This window comes from Falco naumanni, chromosome 21, assembly GCF_017639655.2.
Source record: "Falco naumanni isolate bFalNau1 chromosome 21, bFalNau1.pat, whole genome shotgun sequence".
In the NCBI taxonomy this organism is placed as follows: Eukaryota; Metazoa; Chordata; class Aves; order Falconiformes; family Falconidae; genus Falco; species Falco naumanni.
Window position 1 is genome coordinate 170,398 of NC_054074.1, and position 19,363 is coordinate 189,760.

The 19,363-nt window shown below is 56.8% G+C and overlaps 1 pseudogene; it reads left to right on the forward strand.

Moving 5' to 3' along the window:
* The first annotated feature begins 915 nt into the window (after positions 1-915).
* On the forward strand, positions 916-17,644 carry LOC121080182 (annotated as a pseudogene).
* Positions 17,645-19,363: the final 1,719 nt, after the last annotated feature.

Sequence of the window (19,363 nt, forward strand, 5' to 3'; positions counted from 1 at the left end):
TGAGAAACTATGGACTAGGGTATTGTTTATTAAGATTTATGTTAAGCTCAATGTAAAGTTTAGGCAACAAAATATATGAAAACGCTTATGCAAACAGCTACCAGACACTGCTTGTGAAAGATAAGATAACCGCCAGATGTCCAGGAACCGACAGAAACAAGACAGACAACCCCACATAAGGATATATGAGTGAAGGGTCAATACCTCCACTACTTCATGAACACGGGTAAAGATGTATGAAAAGGGACTGTTTGAACTGCTCAGGGCGGCAGTTGGTGGAGCGCAGACTCCCCTGCCGTCCAGCGCTGTCTTTGCTCATATTCTACTTGCTATAATTAATACAATATTAATTGGATGATGATCCGTTGTGGTCTCAATTTATAACAACGGGGGGGCTGCCGGGGTCTCCTGCGCCCAGCCTGCTGTGCTCCACAGGGGGCTGGGCGCTGGGTGCCCCATGGCGGGGCTGGGGGCTGTAACCCCCCGGTGCCCGGCCTGGGGCTGGCTCCTTGTGCTCCCGCTGGTGCCCGGGGGTCTCGAAAGGAGGGCTGGCGTTGCTCCTTGTTGGCGCCAATTAACAACAATTAAACACCAGGCCAGGGCGTTAAAGCCCCGCTTTGTGCCAGGGCACGTGCTGGGGGTGGCCGGGGGCACCGCAGCCGCTCTCAGCCCCTCGTGCGGGGGGGTGCAGCGCTGGGGGCACCCCCAGCTCCGGGGGCCCGGCGGGGACTACACATCCCATCGTCCCGCGGGGGGGGCCGGGCCGGGCCGGGCCGGGCCGTGCCGGGTGAGCCGCGGCCTTCCGGGGGCGGGTGTCCGGCGTGCTGCCGGTGCGGGCTGGGGGGCTGCGGGGGCGGGGGGCTGGGGGTGAGGGGGCTGCGGGTTCGGGGGGCTGCGGGCTCGGCCCTGGGGGGCTGCGGGCTCGGGGTCTGGCGGGCGCTGGCGCGGGGCGCCGGGGTCAGGGGGCAGCGGGCGCCATGGCAACGGGATGCGCAGAGGCGGAGCCGGGGGGCGGTTGAGCGGTAAGTGGGGGGCTCCGCGCCTCCGGGCCGCGCACCCCTCGCCTCCAGCAGCGCTTTGCTTGTCCCAGGTCCCCGCGGGTGCCCCGGACCCAAGGGGGGGGGGGGGGGGGGGGTTTCCCTCCCTCTGCCCCTGGCTGCTCCGCAGGCTCTGGGCTAAGCGGGACCCCCCGGGCTGTGCTGGGGTCGGGGGCGGCCGGAACCTTCACCCTCCCTGGTTCCCTGGGGGGGGTGTGATGTCCCCCCCGGGCTGCAGGAGCACGAAGCCGGTTTGGGGAGCGGGGGGGGGGGGTGTTTTTCAGACTCAAATGGAGCCTTGTTGAGAGGGGCTCGGGGGGTGGGCGCGGCGCGGAGCCAGCCTGGCAGGCTGCAGCCCCCCGAGCCGGAGAGGGACATCTCTGTGGGAGAGGTGCCTCCGGCCGTGGTGGCACATCGGGGAACCCTCCTCTCCCTTCAGGCAGGAGGTTGGTGTGGATGTGACCAGTGGTGCCGGGTCCCCCTGCAACGTGGAAGAAGAATCCGTAACCGGACGCGGATGGTGAGCGTGGCCCTGCGGTGCGGGGCTGAGGCGGGGCTGGGAACTCCGGATCTGATGCTCTGGCAGCTCTGCCTGGAGGCAGGAGTGATCCCAAGGGCTGGAGGGTCCTGCCCAGCTGGCAGTCGGGAGGGGCTGTGCTCACCCGTGTCTCTGAAGTTGGAAATACCTTTGTAGTTCTGCATTTCACGTGTCATGTCCCAAACAGCACGGGCAGGAGGAGGGCCTCGCTGCTGTTTATGGGATGCTCTGGAGAAACCTGCCTCTGGCTTTAGTGTGTTTTGAGAAAGTCCAGGACAGACTTGCTTCATTTTCTAATGAGGGAATTTTTCTTTCTCCCCAGGCTACAAAACCCAAGAAAAGTTTAAGAGGTACGTACATATGCTGCAGGCTTTCCTTTTGCTGTCCGTAGGTGCTTCGATCTGCTGGGAATGCCTGGGGCGGGGGGGAGGGGACACTCTCAGGTGGCAGTCCTGGCTACTGAAATGTTTCATGATCCTTGTCTGAAAGCTGCAGATGGTTGAGTGCATCATCATGTCGTTCCTGAACCAGAGATTTTCACCTGCCGCTCACATCAAGCGGATTTGTTTATTGAGGTCCCACATTCCTTTCTTGTGGGCTTTCCCAAATTCAGGGGAGAATATAAGCATTTGTTTCAGTTCTTCCCATCACCTTATCCCTGTTTGGAGGGATACTGTTTGGAGGCCTCTTGCAGCCCCTGATACTGAAGCAGTGCTTTTGGGGTTGCCCAGGGACTCGAGATCCTGCGGGGTGAGAGCTCACAGGTTAAGTGCTGCTTGTGGCCAGTGACTAACTGAATACAAAGCAGCTGGTTCATTTGATAAAGATACCCCATTTCTGGCTAAGTGAAGCTAAATTTTTTATCCACAAAATACTGATCAGGTCCTGGCAGTTCTCTCTAGACTGACAAGGAAGGCCTGACGCTGATGATGCTTAAGACCAAAACTTTATTCTAGCAGATTTCCAAAGAGCAAGCCATACTGAAACTGGGAGCTTTCCTATGCCTGCTTGGTGAGCTCACCTGCCTCAACAGCTTAATTTGTCTCATTTCAGGCTCCATCGATGATGTGCTTGGTGACCTCCTGGGCTATGATGGTAAAACGAACCTTCTTCTCAGCTGAAAGGGCAGCGTCCTTCTATTCTTACTCCCCTCCTGGGAGCAGGAGGTGCTGGTGCAACAGCCATTGATCTGCAAGGGGGCTCCAGCTGTGAGGAGGGGATGGAGCAGGGAGCAGGGCTTCTCGGAGTCAGAGGCCATTGAATAGGCTGGACATCAGCTTTTGGGGAGGCAAAGTGAAGTTCACCTCTGATTAAAAGCCTCTGTGGCCCCGGGGTAGACAGCAGATCCCCCTTTGGAGTGCCTAGGTCAGGAATATGCCCGTGTCCATCATCCTCATCTCTCCCTGTCTTGTTTCCAGATGAAACCTCTGTTAAATCTGCCGAAGCTTCCCAGCCGGCTGTGGGCAGCAGTAGGAGAGCCCAGGACACTGGCTTGCAGGCCAGAAAGAAGTGAGTGCCTTTCGGACACAGCCTCTCCTGTGAGAGATCTCACTTGAAGATCTCTTTGTCCTCGCCAAATCCTTCTGATCTGCCCCATCCTTGGCTTTTCCACCTCCCTCCCTGCCCCAACAGTGATTGCCTGGGAAGGCGAGTTATCTTCTGCGATGCCTTTGGGAACTGGGAGCCCAGAGCCCGAAGCTTTCCAGCAAGAGTTGGGTGTCTCCCAGCCCTGTACATCTTCTGTAAATCTGCTTTGTAACAGTTGCTTAAATAGAGCAGTCCCAGCACTGCCGTCCTTTATCCCAGTGCTATTTTAGCCTCATTTTCTGCGTTGTACGATGCGGCTGGTGTGGCAGCCCTGTGTGGTCTCCTCTGCCTCCCGCTGCCTGGCCTGGCTTGGCTGTCCCTGGACACACTGGCCGAGCTCACGTGTGGTGCTGCTAACCCCCGGGCTTGTGTCATAGGTCCATTTTAGAAGATGATTTCTTCGACAGACTCCCTGCGAAGGACATAAATTCTGCAGAGGTGAGTCCAAGGTTCAGGAAAGAGCCTGGGAGTCCCGAGGGCTGGGGCTGAGCCGGGCCAAGGTTGCGGCGGTATCACCCCGGCCAGGTCAGCAGTGGCGTGCCAGCGATGAGCTGTGATGTCTGGCTGAAGAGGTAACCCCTCTCCAGCATCCCAGTGGGGTGGGGAAGACAGGACAGGGCGGGGGTGGTGGTGGAAGAAGGGCTTCCTGGTGCCTTGGGTGAGATGGAGCAAAGCTGGGGGGCACGTGCTGCTGCAGCCCAGCCTTCCTGCGTGCACTTTGGGTAAAGTGTTGTAGGAAGGACCTTCACCCAGAGCAACGGCCTTGGGTTTTCCTGATGCTTCTCCTAGAGGCAGCAGGATCTCAGCAAAGGAATTGGGGCACAGGGGGTTTCCAGAGAGGAGGACACCAGGAGGAGTTGGGCATGTATTCTTCTATCTCATAAAACGGATATCAAGGGATATGGGGTAAGGGGTGAGGAGTTTCCAAAAATCTCTTCCCCTCTGATGTCTCCCCTCCCTGGCATGCAGGGATCCAGTGTCTCCGACACAGACCCACAAGCTGTGCTGCAGACCCTGAAGGCAAGTCCTTAAATCCCCTCCATCTCCATCCATCCCCTCCATCTCCATCCATCCCCTCCATCTCCATCCATCCCCTCCATCTCCATCCATCCCCTCCATCTCCATCCATCCCCTCCATCTCCATCCATCCCCTCCATCTCCATCCATCCCCTCCATCTCCATCCATCCCCTCCATCTCCATCCATCCCCTCCATCTCCATCCATCCCCTCCATCTCCATCCATCCCCTCCATCTCCATCCATCCCCTCCATCTCCATCCATCCCCTCCATCTCCATCCATCCCCTCCATCTCCATCCATCCCCTCCATCTCCATCCATCCCCTCCATCTCCATCCATCCCCTCCATCTCCATCCATCCCCTCCATCTCCGCCCCAGCGCGCTGCCATGGCCTCCAGCACCAGCCTCCGAAGGGAGAAGCAGCTCTCACCCTGCTCCCCATCCTTGTCCTCTTGCTTTCCAGGATATGGACGACATGGAAGCTGATCTCCTGGGAATCCCGAAAACCCAGTTCTGGGCCAGGGAAGGACAACTGTGAAAGGTCCTGGGAAATGTGACTTCTTGGGAGGAGGAGTAAAAAACACAGGGAAGCTGGTAGCTCCTGAGGAAGGTAAAAAGGAGATTCTGCTATTCTTTTCACACCCTGATTGTAAACGAGCAGGGATATTTTCCTATCCTTATCTGGGATACGGAGCAAAAAGTGGATTTGTTCCCTAAAATGCTTTTCCTGGTTGCTTTTTGCAGGAGTGTTATTCTGGCCATGTGTTATCCCTTAGGAGATCCCTGGACGTCACTCACACCAGCAGCCGCTGCCACCTCCCACCAAACACCACTCGGCTGTTCCCTGGGGCGGTGCAAAGTGTTTCTGGTGGGGAGCCCCCTGCTCTGGGGGCAAGGAGAGCCAGAGGAGCTGCATTTCAGATCTGCCAGCCCCTAAAGTGCCCTGATCTTCCCCTGGCCCTTTTCTCCTCTGCTTGCAAGGAGACCCCTCCGGAGAGATGTGCACCTGGCAGGGCTGTGGGGGGGTCTGTCCATCACAGCGGGTGCTTTTAGGGGGCTGCCACCCAAAAAGCGACCCTTAGCTAGGGTGGGACCGGGGCATTTCTGCAGTACCTTGTCTCTGAGAGCCGTGGCCTCTCTTTCTAGGAGAGAAAGTGCCTGCGATGGAAAAGAAGGCGCTCTCATCCCCTGCCGCTCCCCGACACAACAAGAAATTTAACTTTGAAGGTGGGATCTCACTTCACGCGGCTGCGGGGGGGCACTGGGGGCTCTGCCCGTGCTCTTTGCCTCCTCGGTTAGCTGGAGGCTTGACTGGTTAATAAGATACGGAGTCCTTCACCCCTATGATGCTAGTGCAAATGTAATCCTTCAGAGGTGACCAAAGGGAAAAAAACCTCTGCATTCGAGGCCCTCCCCAGGACAGGGCTGGGGGGTGATTCCTGGGGGCATTTGCATTTTTATATGTGCTTTGGTTTTTAATGATTGTAACACTTGGGAGCCCCTGTGTCAGGGGGGATTCTGTCCAGCTTCTGAACAGGGGAGTGGTTTCCTGGCACAGCTGAAATCTGGTTCTCAAAGCCTGTGCTTTAACAAAGATCAGGATCTGTTAAAATCTGTTAAAAAAAAAAACAAAACAAAAACCTTAATGGGCTTTAGGTGATTTAGGTGGCCTTTCTCCCCTTTTTCTTTGCCTAAGCTGTGTTCAGGCATTAAAGCACCCAAATTTTTGAGTTATTTTCTTCCGGGAGGATGAAAACGTGGAAAAACTGAACGGAAATCTAAGTCTTTGAGTGTTTGAAGTTCAGGGAGACTCAAGGGTATCCCAGGTCCCTGCAGGACCCGCGCTCATGGCTTTGGGCAGATACACTCTGCTGTCCCCACGTGCACGTTGTGGGGAACAGTGGCTGGCGTAGTGCAGAGCTCTTCTTCTAAATAACGTTGCGTTTGTTTGTTTGTTTTGTTATTCTCTTTTCCTGTACCTGCTGGGTAATTCCCAGATTTAGATGATCCTTTGGCAGGACTTTTGTCTGATGAGGAGCAGGATGCTCCCAAGAAACCAGCTCCAACAGGCGCTAAAAGCAGCTCTGAGGAAAAACCAGAACAGAGCAAAGAGAAAGGTAAGTGGGGTTGCTCAGTGCATCCTCTTTGTATTACATAAATCAGCAGCGTGGATTAGTCTGTGTGAGATCCAAAATGATTACATTGAAAGCCACCTAGTCCTACCTCTTATTAGCCAGTAACGTAATTTATAGAGCAGCTTGGTAACAGGGTTAATTGTGCCACAGCTCACCAAGTGCTTGATACTTGCAGTGCGCCGCAGATTACGGAGCTGAGCTTTCCTTTCCAGGAATGGAGGCTCTGATCTTACCTTTGACCTCATCCAGCCCGTTCTGCACGCATTGCCAACTGAGAACAAATTTTCTGGGTCAGGATTTGGGTGTCTGAGAGCAGCACCAGTCCGTGCCACACCACAACTGGGGCACCTCTGGGTGGGATCCAGCTGTGGCTGTGTTACAGGCACTTGTCCCTCTTGTTCCTGCAGCAGGGATGCTAATGGGTCTGAGGGTCCCCTAAAATCACCTTTCACCCTGATAAATCTACTCTGGATGCAAGTAGCAGCTGGTGGGTTAGGGCAAGGTCTAAGGTGTGTTGGTAGAGAGGGACTTTAGGCAAAAGGGGACAGGAATTATCTGACTGGAAACTTTCAAAGCTAAAGAAGCTCCTGGCGTTATCCAGAGCTGGAAACCCCAGTGTCAGTGGCACCCAGCAGTGTCCCAGCAGTGGATGCATGGCTGCAGACCAGGCAGTAGTGCATTGCCGCTGTGTTACTTGCTGTGAGATCTGTTCGCTGATCTTAAAAATTACTTTTTAAATGGTCCTGAGAGATAAGAGCAGGCAGGGATGCTTTGATCTCCTGTTTAAAAAAAAAAAAAAAAAAAAAAAAAAAGCCCTGATCAAACCTTTACCATGTGTGATCCCATCCACAGAGCCACCTCCACCCCAGACGCCCCTGCACACCGTGGCCCCGGTCCAGAGGAGGGCTGAGCTCACTTTTGAAGATACTGATGACGACCTGATGCATGCGCTGGGACTTGGCAGTGGCTCAAAAGGAGCTGAGAAGCAGGGAAAGAAGGCAGAAAAGTAAGGGCAATGAAGAGGCAGTGAGAGTAAAGCAGGGGATGGCTTGTGCGTTGGGATGGTGCCAGCATGCTGTGTGGGGGGGATGCTGGAGCTTCTGCCTGTGGGTCCCAGAAAGGGGCAAGAGCAGCCTCGTTTCACAGAGAAGAGCCAGAGCACCCTGGCAAGGCTGTGTGACAAGAAACAGCCCTGCCTCCCAGGGAAACCTATCTGCCACTGTGTCACCAACAGAGAGGTGCTCCGGCCAGCCCGCTCCAAGCTGGATGAGTTGCTGGGACGAAATTCCGTGGCCAAAATCCTGGAACAGCCAGGCACAGGAGAGCGCAGAGAGTTCAAACTGGATAAGAAGTACCAAAAGCAGCCAGGTGAGCGTGGCCAGGGATGCTGGGAAGGTCTGCAGAGGTGATGGCGTTGGCTTGGGAGGGCGAGATTGATTTCTAATGTCCTTGAAGGGGAAATACCCTTTCTGTAGTGGTCAGCAGGGTGGCTAATGGGCTCCCAGTCAGCTCTGGGGCAAAGGTGACTGATGCAAAAGTGTTGTACCCTGCCTTCGAGGCAGCCTGGGGGCATTTGCACATCAGCTGTAACTCAGTTGCCTTTGGACATGGACTGATTCTCAGCAAAGCAACTTTTCCCAGCCCCGTGGAGGAGACACGTTGCTCGCAGGTTTCCAGGGAAGATGTTTCCAGCTGTGTCTTCCCAGAGGCAGCAATCGCAGTGGGAATTGCAGGGGAGGAGGAGGAGGGCTGGTGTCTTTGCAAACAGCCGCTCCTCTAGGCGCTGACTCAAAGCTGCTTGTCTGAACAGAGAAGGAAGACGGCTGGGACAAGGAGGATTTTGTCTTTGGAGCGTACCAGCCGACGGTGGCCTCCATGCCCAAGGGCCAGCCGGCGAGGAGGCAGCCTGTGAGGTATTGTGCTCTGCGTGTGGAGCTCCAGCCAGCAGCCACGCTGCCCCCGCGGCAGAGCGGGCAGGGTCCCCGGGCAGGGTCCCCGGGCAGGGTCCCCGGGCAGGGTCCCCGGGCAGGGTCCCCGGGGTCCTCTCACAGGCACGTATGTGACTGCTTCTCCTTGCAGCAGGTTTCCAGCCGAGAACAGCAGCGAACCAAAACCAGAACCCCGCTCCAAATCTCCTCCTTCAGCCAGGCACAGCCCTGTGCGGAGCAGCCGGACTCGAGGTGACTGGCTGGGCTTGAAAGATGAGGATTTTATGGATGCGAAGCCAACATCTGCAGCAAAAGCCAATCCTGCAGTGAGCTACCCCAGCCCTGGCACAGCCCAGCAGCCCGGCCCCACCAGCCAGCTCCCGGCTGCAGAGGCAGCGCTGGCTAAACCTGACCCGCTGGAGGAAGACAACTGGCTGAGCGCTGCCTTGTCTCGCAAGAAAGCCCAAGCACAGGCGAAGGCTCAGGAGCAAAGTGCCAAGCCCTTGGAGTCCCCAGAAGGAGGGCTGGATCCCCACGCTCCTGTCAGGTAAAAGCACAGCTGGTGGCCACAGGGCTCCCATCATGCAGCTGCTCCAACAGGACGTCTCAGAAATCCTCTGCTCGGATTTAAGAAATCCATTTTAAGTGCTCTCTTGCCTCGGGTTGGGTTAATAACGCAGAGGTTTCTCCCACTGGTGCAGCCTGCAGGGCCATCGCAGCTCTGGGCTCTCCTTCTAGTCATGGCTGAGATTGCACGTGCTGCCCCAGGTCCTGTGGGATTGTCCTGGATCAGCATACCCCCACGAGCTCCACGCATGCTCCTCATTCCTGCCTTCTTTCCCCTTCGTTCCTCCTAGTTCCAGGAAAACCACCTCCTCCAGCTGAGTTGGCACAGACAGGTTCAGGCTTGTGCCATGGGGATGGGACTCAGAAGTGAATTGCAGAGAAGCAGCCGCGTGTGTCGTGGGCAGGGGCATGTTGCCCAGGGGAAGGGGGTGGATGCAGCAAGGAGGAACTGGTGTTCCTCCAGAGATGGAGGTTCTGAGGTGTCTTTGCTCCCTCTGAAGCCAACAGGTTGAATCCTGCCGCAGCTGAGTGGGATAGGTTTTCACCTGCAAGGCAGGAACTGGTGTTGAGGGAAAGGATCTTGTCTTTCCTTGCCTCCTGGGCTCTCCCCCATGGGGTGTTTTTTGCTTGCAGCCAGCCAGCCAGCCCCACAGGAGCACCGCAGCAGGCAGCTGTCCCGCAGGACCAGGCAGCGAGTGCAGATGGCTCCAGGTGAGGCCTCCTTCACCTTTCAGACACCTCCACAAGGGAGAATTCCTGTGGGAAGCGGCTGCATGTGTAGGTGGGGGAGCGGGGAGGGCTGGTAGCCAGCCGTGACCACTTTGGTCTGGGACCTGTGTAACCGGGAAGGAAGGCAGCGCTGAAGGATCGTCGGGCCCTTGCCTGTTCGATCGCAGTGCGACAGCCAAGCTTTAAACTTGCAAAAATGCCAAGCGGGATAATGTCTGCGTGCCTCTCCCTGCGCTGTGACACTGCTGTGCGTCACTTGTGTCTCTGTGCCCACGCAGGCAGCCGGTCCCCTGGCTCAGCACCACGAAACAAGCCTCGGTTCACCCATCGGATCCTGCGAAGGGGCATCCCTCCAGAAATGCCGGTGCCTTGGGTGCGTTTCCTGTGGTTGTACGGTTCGGGCAGCAGAGATTTGTACAGTTTGGTATGCGGAGAAGGGTCTCCCTGCCCTGAAAAAAACCCAAAACCAACCCCCCAAAGAAAGGCAGGAACCACAGCACTTCCCTTGGCCACATGAATGCTGCCCAGGCTTTGACCAGCCATTGTCGGAGCAGGTTGCTGAGCTGCAGGATCCCACCATCCCCATGTCAGCTGGTGTGCTGGGGCACACTGAGCTCCGCAGTGCTGCCTTTGGGCTTTCGGAAGGCTGTGAGGGACTCGCTTTGCCGGAGCAATGGGTGTGCATAAGTTCACGCTGCCCCATCTGTCTTCCCTTTGCTGCCCCCACACTTGTCCCACCAGTGCTATGTGCTGGAAAGACCCCCTTCTGCTCTGGGCTGTGGCTGTGCGCCGGTTCAGAGGCCGCTGAAAGTGGCTTAGGGGACCCAGTCTCCTCCCTAGGTGATGGAGATGGAGGAGGAGCTGTGCTTTGTCCCTTGATTTACTCTGCAGAGCAGAGTCCCACCGTTGTGTGTGGAGTGGGGATGCAGACACGGACAAGCCTGTCTGACCCTCTGCCCCCATTGCCAGCTCCCAGAGCGGAGCGCGACCCTCATCGCTGTGCCCAGGAGACCCAGGCCCTCATCCTGCTGGGAGGGGATGGTTCCCATTGCTATATTCAAATCATGGACTTGTCCAATGTTCAGCCTCTACAGGCTCATTCCCAGGAAAGCAGGAGGCGCCAGGCCCTGCCCCGCTCACTCAGGTAGGTGTGCTGGGTCCGTGCCCCGAGCGGTGCAGGATCAGGGCAGCGATCGCGAGCCCTCCGCTGCCGACTCGCCGCCATCCCGCTCTGTCCGTGCTCCCTCGGCCTGAGGTAGGATGTGCCCCACTTTGCATCTCTGGGAAGCCGTGTCCATGGAGGCAAAGAGTTTGGAGCTCCCCGAGGTGCCACAAGTTGCGTTTATCAGGCCAAAGCATGGGTGCTATGGATGCTTTGTAAATCATGTGTGTTTATAGCCCTGCGTGGCCTGAGCAGCATTTACACCGTTCCCCAGGCATATATACATATTATATTAACTAGACAGCAGAGGCTCCAGGTGATAAAGGACTTTTTCTTCAGTTGATTTTCCCCAGTATAGTGTTGAAGATGCTCTGAGATTATTTCTAGACAACTGAAGGAGAATTGAAGCCTTTCACAGAGAAGGCAGCTCTTGCTTGGTCTTTGAAGCCTCTCCTTCTCATCCAGCTGGGCTCCTCGCCCTGCCCTGGTGGTGGGACACATGTTGTCTCCCAGAGGGCTTGTGGTCTCAGCCTTGATTCTGCCCCCAGAGAAGGAAGAGCGCAGCATGCTTGTGTCTGGGGGTGGGGGCTGCCGAGTGTCACCTGGGGAGAAGGGACCCACGCCAGCACGGAAATTGGGCGGGGGGTGGGGGTGGTCCTGCAGTAGGCTGGAGATGGATCGCCGTTTCCAGGCTAGGAGGAGATGTTCTCCCCAGGGCTTTACCTCCCTGAGAGCATCCCTGTGTCTCCGCAGGTTCCTGCACCCAGGGCACATGTCCAGGCTGCCCCGCAGCTGCAGGTAAGGCAGGTGCCTTCTTTTGGAGGCTGATGGCCGCACCACAAAGCCACTGATCCTGAAGGGCCTCGATCTTCTCTCTCCATCCTTGTAGGCAGAGTTCTCAGCCCCGGGCTTGCAGCATGAGACGAGGCAGGGGGCTCCCGCAGCCCAGCTCCATGAGGATGCATCAGGCTGCCAGGCAGCGCTGCTGAGCGCCCAGGCCCGTGTGGCAGAGCTGGAGAGCCAGGTGAGCCCCATTGCCTGCTGAATGGGGGACCACGGGTGACCCAGAGGGAGGAGAAGGAGCCATATCCTGTCCCAATAGCATCAGGGTGACAGGGGAGAGAGGTGAAACCTCCCTGTCCAGAGACGCCTATGGCCACCAAGTGCTGCTGTGGGAGTTCTGTCCCCAGGGCAGCACAAGGACTTTCTCTCCGGGTGCCTGGCAGGTCCGAATGCTGGAGCTGGAGCGGACACAGCACAAACTGTTGCTGGAAAATCTCCAGCAGCGGCACCAGGAGGAACTGAATCTCCTTGAGAGCACCCACAGGTACCAGCCTCTCACCTGTGCTTCCCTCCTCGCCTACAGCTCTGTCTCTCCTGGGGTGGGAGTGCTGGGATGCTTCCCAAATCCGCCCCTGGGGCAGGTGGGCGCAGAGCCATGTCGATGTGGACGTGGTGGGGGCAGAGAGCAGCCCCACAGGTGAGCCAACATGGGAGTCCACTCTCACCACCACTGTCCCCTGGGTGACAAGGAGGAGGGGCTGGTCCCATTGCCAGCGCACCCCCAACCAGGCAGCACAGTGGGCAGTAGCAGGAGGGTTCAAGGCTCAGGTCTGCGTGTTTCGCCATGCACACAGCAACACTGATCTGCTCGCAAACCCCTGTGTGCGCTCTGCGGGGGGGGGGGGGGGGAGTGCTGGGTATTGCTGTGGAAGCAACACTTCTTCCTGGCTGTGACCTCTCGGGGCAGGAACCAGGTGAAGGTGGTGGAGGACACCTACGGGCAGCGGGAGGAGAGGCTGCGGCTGGAGAAGGAGCAGCTGATGGCTCAGCTCCTGCTGCAGAGCCAGGATGCGGAGCGGGCACGGGCAGAGCTGCTGGCGCAGCACCAGCAGCGCCTGGCCACGCTGGAGCAGCAGAACAAGCTGGAGATGGAGCGTCTGCAAGAGCTGCAGAGGTGAGAGTGGCACGAGTGGCACACACGTGTGGCTGGTACCCACAGTCTCAGCGAAGGAACCAGGGAGTGGTTTGGGGACATGGTGAAAGGAGAAACCAGACTCCAGAAGCACTGGGTTGTGGGCAGCTTGGTGCCTTTTGGAACGGGGATTTGCTTTGTAGGTGGACACAGGGAGATCTGACTGGAGACGTGGTTTCAGAGTGAATGCATTGTATTTTGAAAGATGCTGAACCCAATGTTTTATCTTCCCCCAAATCTCTTTTATTCAGGTCAGTGAGTTCAGTGAGTCACTGATGTCCACATAGTTTGGGTCAATGACAAATCAGTTTTTGGTAGAGGAGCTCATAACCCCAAAATTGGGCCCATCCCAAATGTGGATGCCTGTCGGTGGAATGCCCCAGGACAGACCCCCATGCCAGCTCAGCTCCTGGCACCTGATTCTCAGCCCCACAACCAAGCCTCTCCCACAGTGCCCATCATGGGGAGCACTGGTTTGTGCCAGCCTGTGGCAGGCTCCTTCCCCGTGTCCCGCAGGGTGTCTGTCCAGGAGATGCGCAAAGACCACGAAGAGCAGCTCCAGCGGCTGAAGCGGCTGAAAGACCAGGAGATCGATGCAGTGACCAGCGCCACATCGTACACCAGGTACTGACAGTTGTGTTCCCACATTGGTCCCTGGCCACAGCATTCCCTGTCCTACACGAACCAGGCTTGGACCGTGGCAACAGGGGCCATCCCCTCTCCCACCCACTGCCTGCGGGGATGCTGAGCTGTGTAATACCCGTCAGTGCCCCCCGGAAGCAGGAGCTGCATCTTCCTACTGCTCTGCTGTGACCCAGAGAGGTTCAGGGCAGGGCTGCCCGGCCTTTGGGCCACCAAATATCCCCCTCTCCGTTGCGGTGAGATGAAGCGTGTCCCACAGGGGTGACCCTCCCCTCGCTTCTCTCTGCAGGTCTCTGAATGGCATCATCGAGCGGATGGAGAAGTTCTCCAGCAACTTGCATGACCTCTCGCGAAAGGTGGAGGCCACACACCACACCACCTCCCAGGAGCTGGCCATGGGGGTACGGCAGCGGGACGAGCAGCTCAAGGGTATGTCTGCTGTTCCTCTGTGCCGGCACGGCTGCGGGGTCTCCACCGGAGCTGGGGGTACCCAGAAAACAAGGAGAAGTTGCTCTGAGTCAGCCAGAGGCTGGGAGCTGAGGCTGGCAAAGCCTTGCCTGCCTTGGTCACTGGACATCTCGGGGTCTTCCCTTTACAAAGCAGTGTCCTGGGGATGTGCCAGGGGTGATGAGCACAAACACACACAGTTTTTCTGTGAACATGGTGTGGATAGAAGGGAAGAACTTCCCGCCTCATGCTGCTCGTGCCTCTCCCCAAGTGCTCCAGGACAGGCTGTCGCAGCAGCAGAGGGACATGGAGGAGGAGCGGAGCCGACTCCAGGAGGTGATCGCTAAAATGGAGGCCAGGCTGAGTGAGCAGACTCGGCTGCTGGAGCAGGTGAGCCCACACTGTGTCCTCTGCCCGGGTCGGCCCTCCTGTCTGGGTATGGGGTATGTGTCTCACCAACTGGAGGTTCCTGGCCTGGAGGTTGTGAATAGCATCTGTCACCTCTGTGTCTGAACGCAGGAGCGATGGAGGGCAACGGCAGAGCAATCCAAAGTGGAATCACTGCAGCACTCACTGGAGGAGCAGCGGCGAGTCATGACCCAGCAGCTGTCCATGGAGCGAGCAGAGCTGGAGAGGGCGAAGGTGAGGTGGGGCAGACATCTCCAGGGCTGCACTGCATTGTGTGGTGGAGGCAAGAGCTGGGTGCTGGGCTGCAGCATCCTTCTGCAGCTCTCTGCCTCCTCAGCCTCACACAGGGGGAATCGCAGTCAGGCCAGCCCTCTGGCTCACGGATGCAGGAGGCCGCGGTGTGTGCGCATGGCACGTGCTGGTTCTTGAGGAACACGGGACCAGAGCTCACGGTGACAGGGTTCACACCAGGCACCGTGGGCTTGAACCAGCCCCTAGATGTTGCGGGGCAGAGATGGGTTAAAGGAGAAAAATCCTGTGGCGAATGGGACTTAGTGCTTCTTCTCTCCCTCTCTGGCAACGCTCCCCAGAGTGCTCTGCTGGAAGAGCAGAAGTCCGTGATGCAGAAGTGCTCGCAGGAGCAACGGAAGCTGGCAGCCGAGTGGGCTGAATTTCACACCCAGCAGCAGCTGAGGAAGGAGCAGATGGAGCGCAACATGGACCGAGCCCTGAAGATGGACTCACAGAGAGAGGGCACCATCATGAGCCTGGCCGAGGTACCACAGTAGAGCCCCTCTCCATGGCCTCCAGCACCACCTGGCAGCTCACGGATGGGTCCTGCCCACCGGGGAGATGTTCAGCCCTGCCTTCAGGTGTTTAAAACAAGTTTTAAGAGACATCACTGCGGTGGTGAGAATCGGGCTGTTCCAGGAGCAGCCTCCACCAGCCTGTTTTAGATGTTGACTGAAGCATCAGTCACCTCTGTCTCTCCCCTTTGCCTGTGAGGAGTTTGGGCAGCCAGACCAGGCACAGCCGCCTCCATTGTAAGTCTGGTGAGAGGAAACCCCCATGGTGGGTTAAACAGAACCTCCCCATGCCATGGGGACATGTTTGGAGCCAGTTCTCCCCCCTGGAGCTGTCCAGAGGAGATATGTGGCACAGACTGTGGCAGGGCTGCATTTCTGAGGGCTACCAGGGTGGAAAATAACCATTCAGGCTGGGTGTTTCCACTGCTGACAAACTGCCAAGCCTTGAGCATGTTTTAGAGTGTGTAGCATGGGTGAGGGGCTCCGTCCTTTCTGGGGAAGGAGTGTGTGTGTGTGTGTGTGCCTGTACAATCCCAGCTCTGCCAACCCTGGTGCCCAAGGGTGGGTGGATGAGAGCATTGGTTGGGTACCTGGTGGTGTTGCTCTGCACCCCAAACTGGCAAACACAAGAAGGAAAACAGGGGCAGATCTCTCCCATCACTTGGGGGGACATGAGATAGTGTCCAGGATAGGGCAGGTAGTGCATTGATTTTCCCCATGCCCATCCTAGGAGCAGGCAGAGCTGAAGATCTGGAGCCATGAGCTGAAAACCAGGGAGGAGCAGCTGGTGAGGGACAGGGAGCTGCTGGACAAGTCCTGGCAGGAGCTGAGGCTGGAGAAGGAGAAGGTGGACAGGGCCACACTGCGCATCCAGCAGCAGGAGGAGCAGATTAAAAGCACGACCAAGGTAAGTGAAGCATCTGCGCTGCAATTCACAGCTGGGGTTTCACATCCCTCCTTGAGTGCTGAATCCCAGCGCTGTCCTGGGAGGGGAACAGGGGGTGCACAAAGGAGCCCTGCCCCAGGGCAGCGAGGGTCCCTGTCCCCAGCCTCCTCAGCTGCTCTGCCTTGCAGCTCTCATCCCAGAAGTACAAGGAAGGGGAGCAAGCCCTGCAAGAGGCGTGCAGGATAGAGTCCGAGCACCAGAGGAGGCTGCAGGTCATGGAGCAGCAGCTGGAGCAGCTGAAGCAGCAGGAACAGCGTCTTCACGAGGCAAATACTCCCTTGCCTTTCCTTCTTGGCCTGGGGCCGCTGTGCCAAGGGCCTGAACCTTTGCCAACAGTTTCTCTCTCTTTCTCCCGGGGATGGGGCAGGAGCGGCTGAGCATGGCTCGCCAGAGGAGACAGCTCGAACAGATCCGTGAGGAACTGCCCACCAACTCTGCGATGCTGCTGAACACAAAGCAGGGCCTCAGTGCCCCTAGGAGAGGCCTCTCCAGCACACCGTGTAAGGCTTCCTGCACGCTGCTGGGGGAGGGGGGGGACGGGACATGCCGGGGGCCAGTTGCACTTGTATTCCACTTCTCAGGAGGCTTGGGATGTTCCTGGGGGCTCATCACACACTCAGATGTGAGTTGGCCTCCTCACGTCCTCTGAAGGAGCTCAGCAGAGACCTCTGAGCCAGGGCAGTGCCAGGAGGGGGCAGAGGGGGCAGGAAGGGAGAGGCAGGTGGATTAAAGGCCGTTTGCAGTGGGAGGTTGGGGAGGACCCTGCTGCAGGGACATGCAGGCAGCAAAAAAAGGGACACTTGTCCGTCTGCTGTTCCTCTAACGGCAGCGGTACCACACGGTTGGGCTCTTGTTCCAGGTTTTCCACTTCCCACCAGCGCGCTCCCTTGGCATAGCCCAGGGGGTAGCAGGGACACTGGGGCTGGCCCCACCGAGCTCTACGCCACGTTGTTGCTGCTGAAGCACAGGGCCCAGCAGGTGAGGTGGTGGGAAACCAGGGCTGGAAAGGGCTTCAGACCAGCTGGGTGGGAGCAGGGCTGGGTGAAGCCTGGGTTGAGCCTGACGGCCACAGGGTGGGTGTGAGATCGTTGCTGGGCTGGGTGGGCTCGCAGAAGCCGTGGGCACCTAGAAGAGTGATACCAGCAGCAAGGGTTGGTGCGTCCTCACGGCTTGTTTCAGGCTGGTTGATAACATCCTTGGCTTGATGGCGTTGCCCCATCCCTGGGTGGCAGAAGCCAGCTCTGCTGGGCTCTGGCTTCATGATGTCCCCATCCTCAGCCCCCTCCTTCCCTGCTGGGTCCTTCCCCAGGCAGGGATGCTCTTTGAGCCTTCCTCTGTGGGCCTCACTCGGTGTGAGGTTATGGGCTCTGTGGGGAGCCCATACACCCCGGGGGCTACCACAGATGGGTACCTGCCCGCTGCTCGCCGCACGGAGGAGGGTTTGGGATACTCCCATCACTCGTGAGCAGCACCCTGGCCTGTGACCCCATTTCTGTGGCACTCTGATATCCGTGCCATCTATCCCTCTCTTAGGACCATGATTTCTTAGAGAAGGAGCAGTTCTTCCTGGACACCCTGAAGAAAGCAACCTACAACACTTCATCTCTGTCAGGCTGAGGAGGTGGCATCCCCACGCACCCCAAGGGATGGCTGTGCCTGTCCCCGCAGGAGGCTGCTGTGGAGGAAAACAAACAATAAATAATCCCAGTTCTCTGCTGAGGAAGTGTCCTCTTTAAAAGCAACCTCGGAGTGTTCAGAGCGTGAAATCCATCCCTGGGCTGGGAAGTCTGGCCTCCATCCCTCAGGGCCAGTGTCCCTGGCCACCTGGCAGGCACTGCTGGGAGGCAGTGGCCACCGTGGGTGTGAGAAACTATGGACTAGGGTATTGTTTATTAAGATTTATGTTAAGCTCAATGTAAAGTTTAGGCAACAAAATATATGAAAACGCTTATGCAAACAGCTACCAGACACTGCTTGTGAAAGATAAGATAACCGCCAGATGTCCAGGAACCGACAGAAACAAGACAGACAACCCCACATAAGGATATATGAGTGAAGGGTCAATACCTCCACTACTTCATGAACACGGGTAAAGATGTATGAAAAGGGACTGTTTGAACTGCTCAGGGCGGCAGTTGGTGGAGCGCAGACTCCCCTGCCGTCCAGCGCTGTCTTTGCTCATATTCTACTTGCTATAATTAATACAATTTTAATTGGATTATGATCCGTTGCGGTCTCAATTTATAACAATTTCTGGTGCCGTGACTCGGATAAGGAACAGTGGGCTTTGGTCCTCCGGGGAGGCGCCCCGCGACATTTCGCGGCCCCGCGACCAACAGCTTACTCCAACCTTACCGACGAACCTAAATTCTAGAATAATGAGCAAAGGAGAAACCGGTAAAATCCCATAAAAATTCTGTGCACGGGAGTCCGGACGAAGACGCAGGACGCGTAAGTATATTGCGAAGTTGTTCGCGGGTTTGCCGTTCGGGCGGGATTGGGTTTCCTGGAATATAACGAGTGAGAGGTTCGATATACTGAACCAAGCGAGTGCGGACTCTTAAGTACTGCGTCTCCCATCTCCCGCGAGGGACTGGGCCAGGAACAAGGGGAGCGAGTGAGTGTATGTTTGTGGATGTTCCAGAAGATGGGGGCGAAGGGCAGCAAGCCTTCGACTCCCATGGGAAGGGTACCCACTGTACCTAAGAATACCCCTCTGGCATATATCTTGGACAATTGGAGATATTTCCCTGGAACCCTAGGGAAAGATAAGCAGAAAGTGATAGAATATTGTACTAAGATATGGGGAGGGAAGAAGATTTCTAAAAATGTCTTTTGGCCAGTCTATGGGTCAGAAGAAGATTGGGTAAGACAGCAATTAAACCTCTGGGTTAATAATAAAAAAAAACCCTTAACCCGGAGGAGAGTCAATATGCGGAGGTGTGGCTAAAAAACCGGGAGCTAGACTTTACCCGCTGAATGAAATAAAAAAACTAAACAAAAGAAAAAGAAGGGAGAGTTAGACGAAACCCTTCTAACCCCCCCTCCTTACATTCCTCCTCCTGCTCCTGCAGAGGTCCCCAGAGCGCCCACTCCCCCACCAGAGTCGGAACAAGGGTCTCCCCCTCTTCCTAAACGCGTAACTAGAAGTCAAAAAGGGGCAGCTCAAATATACCCCCTAAGAGAAAAGCCCATGGGGGGACCTCAACCTGTGATCGGATATATTTCTGTGCCTCTAAATTCGGCTGACCTATGAGATTTTAAAAGGACCGAGATGGGAAACTTAATTGAGGACCCACTCGGAGTGGCAGAAAGATTAGATCAATTTCTGGGACCAAATCTTTATACTTGGGATAAGATGCAATCTATCCTTTGTCAATTATTTACTACCGAGGAAACCCAGGGACCCCAAGCAGATATTAAATGGCCACTCCAAAG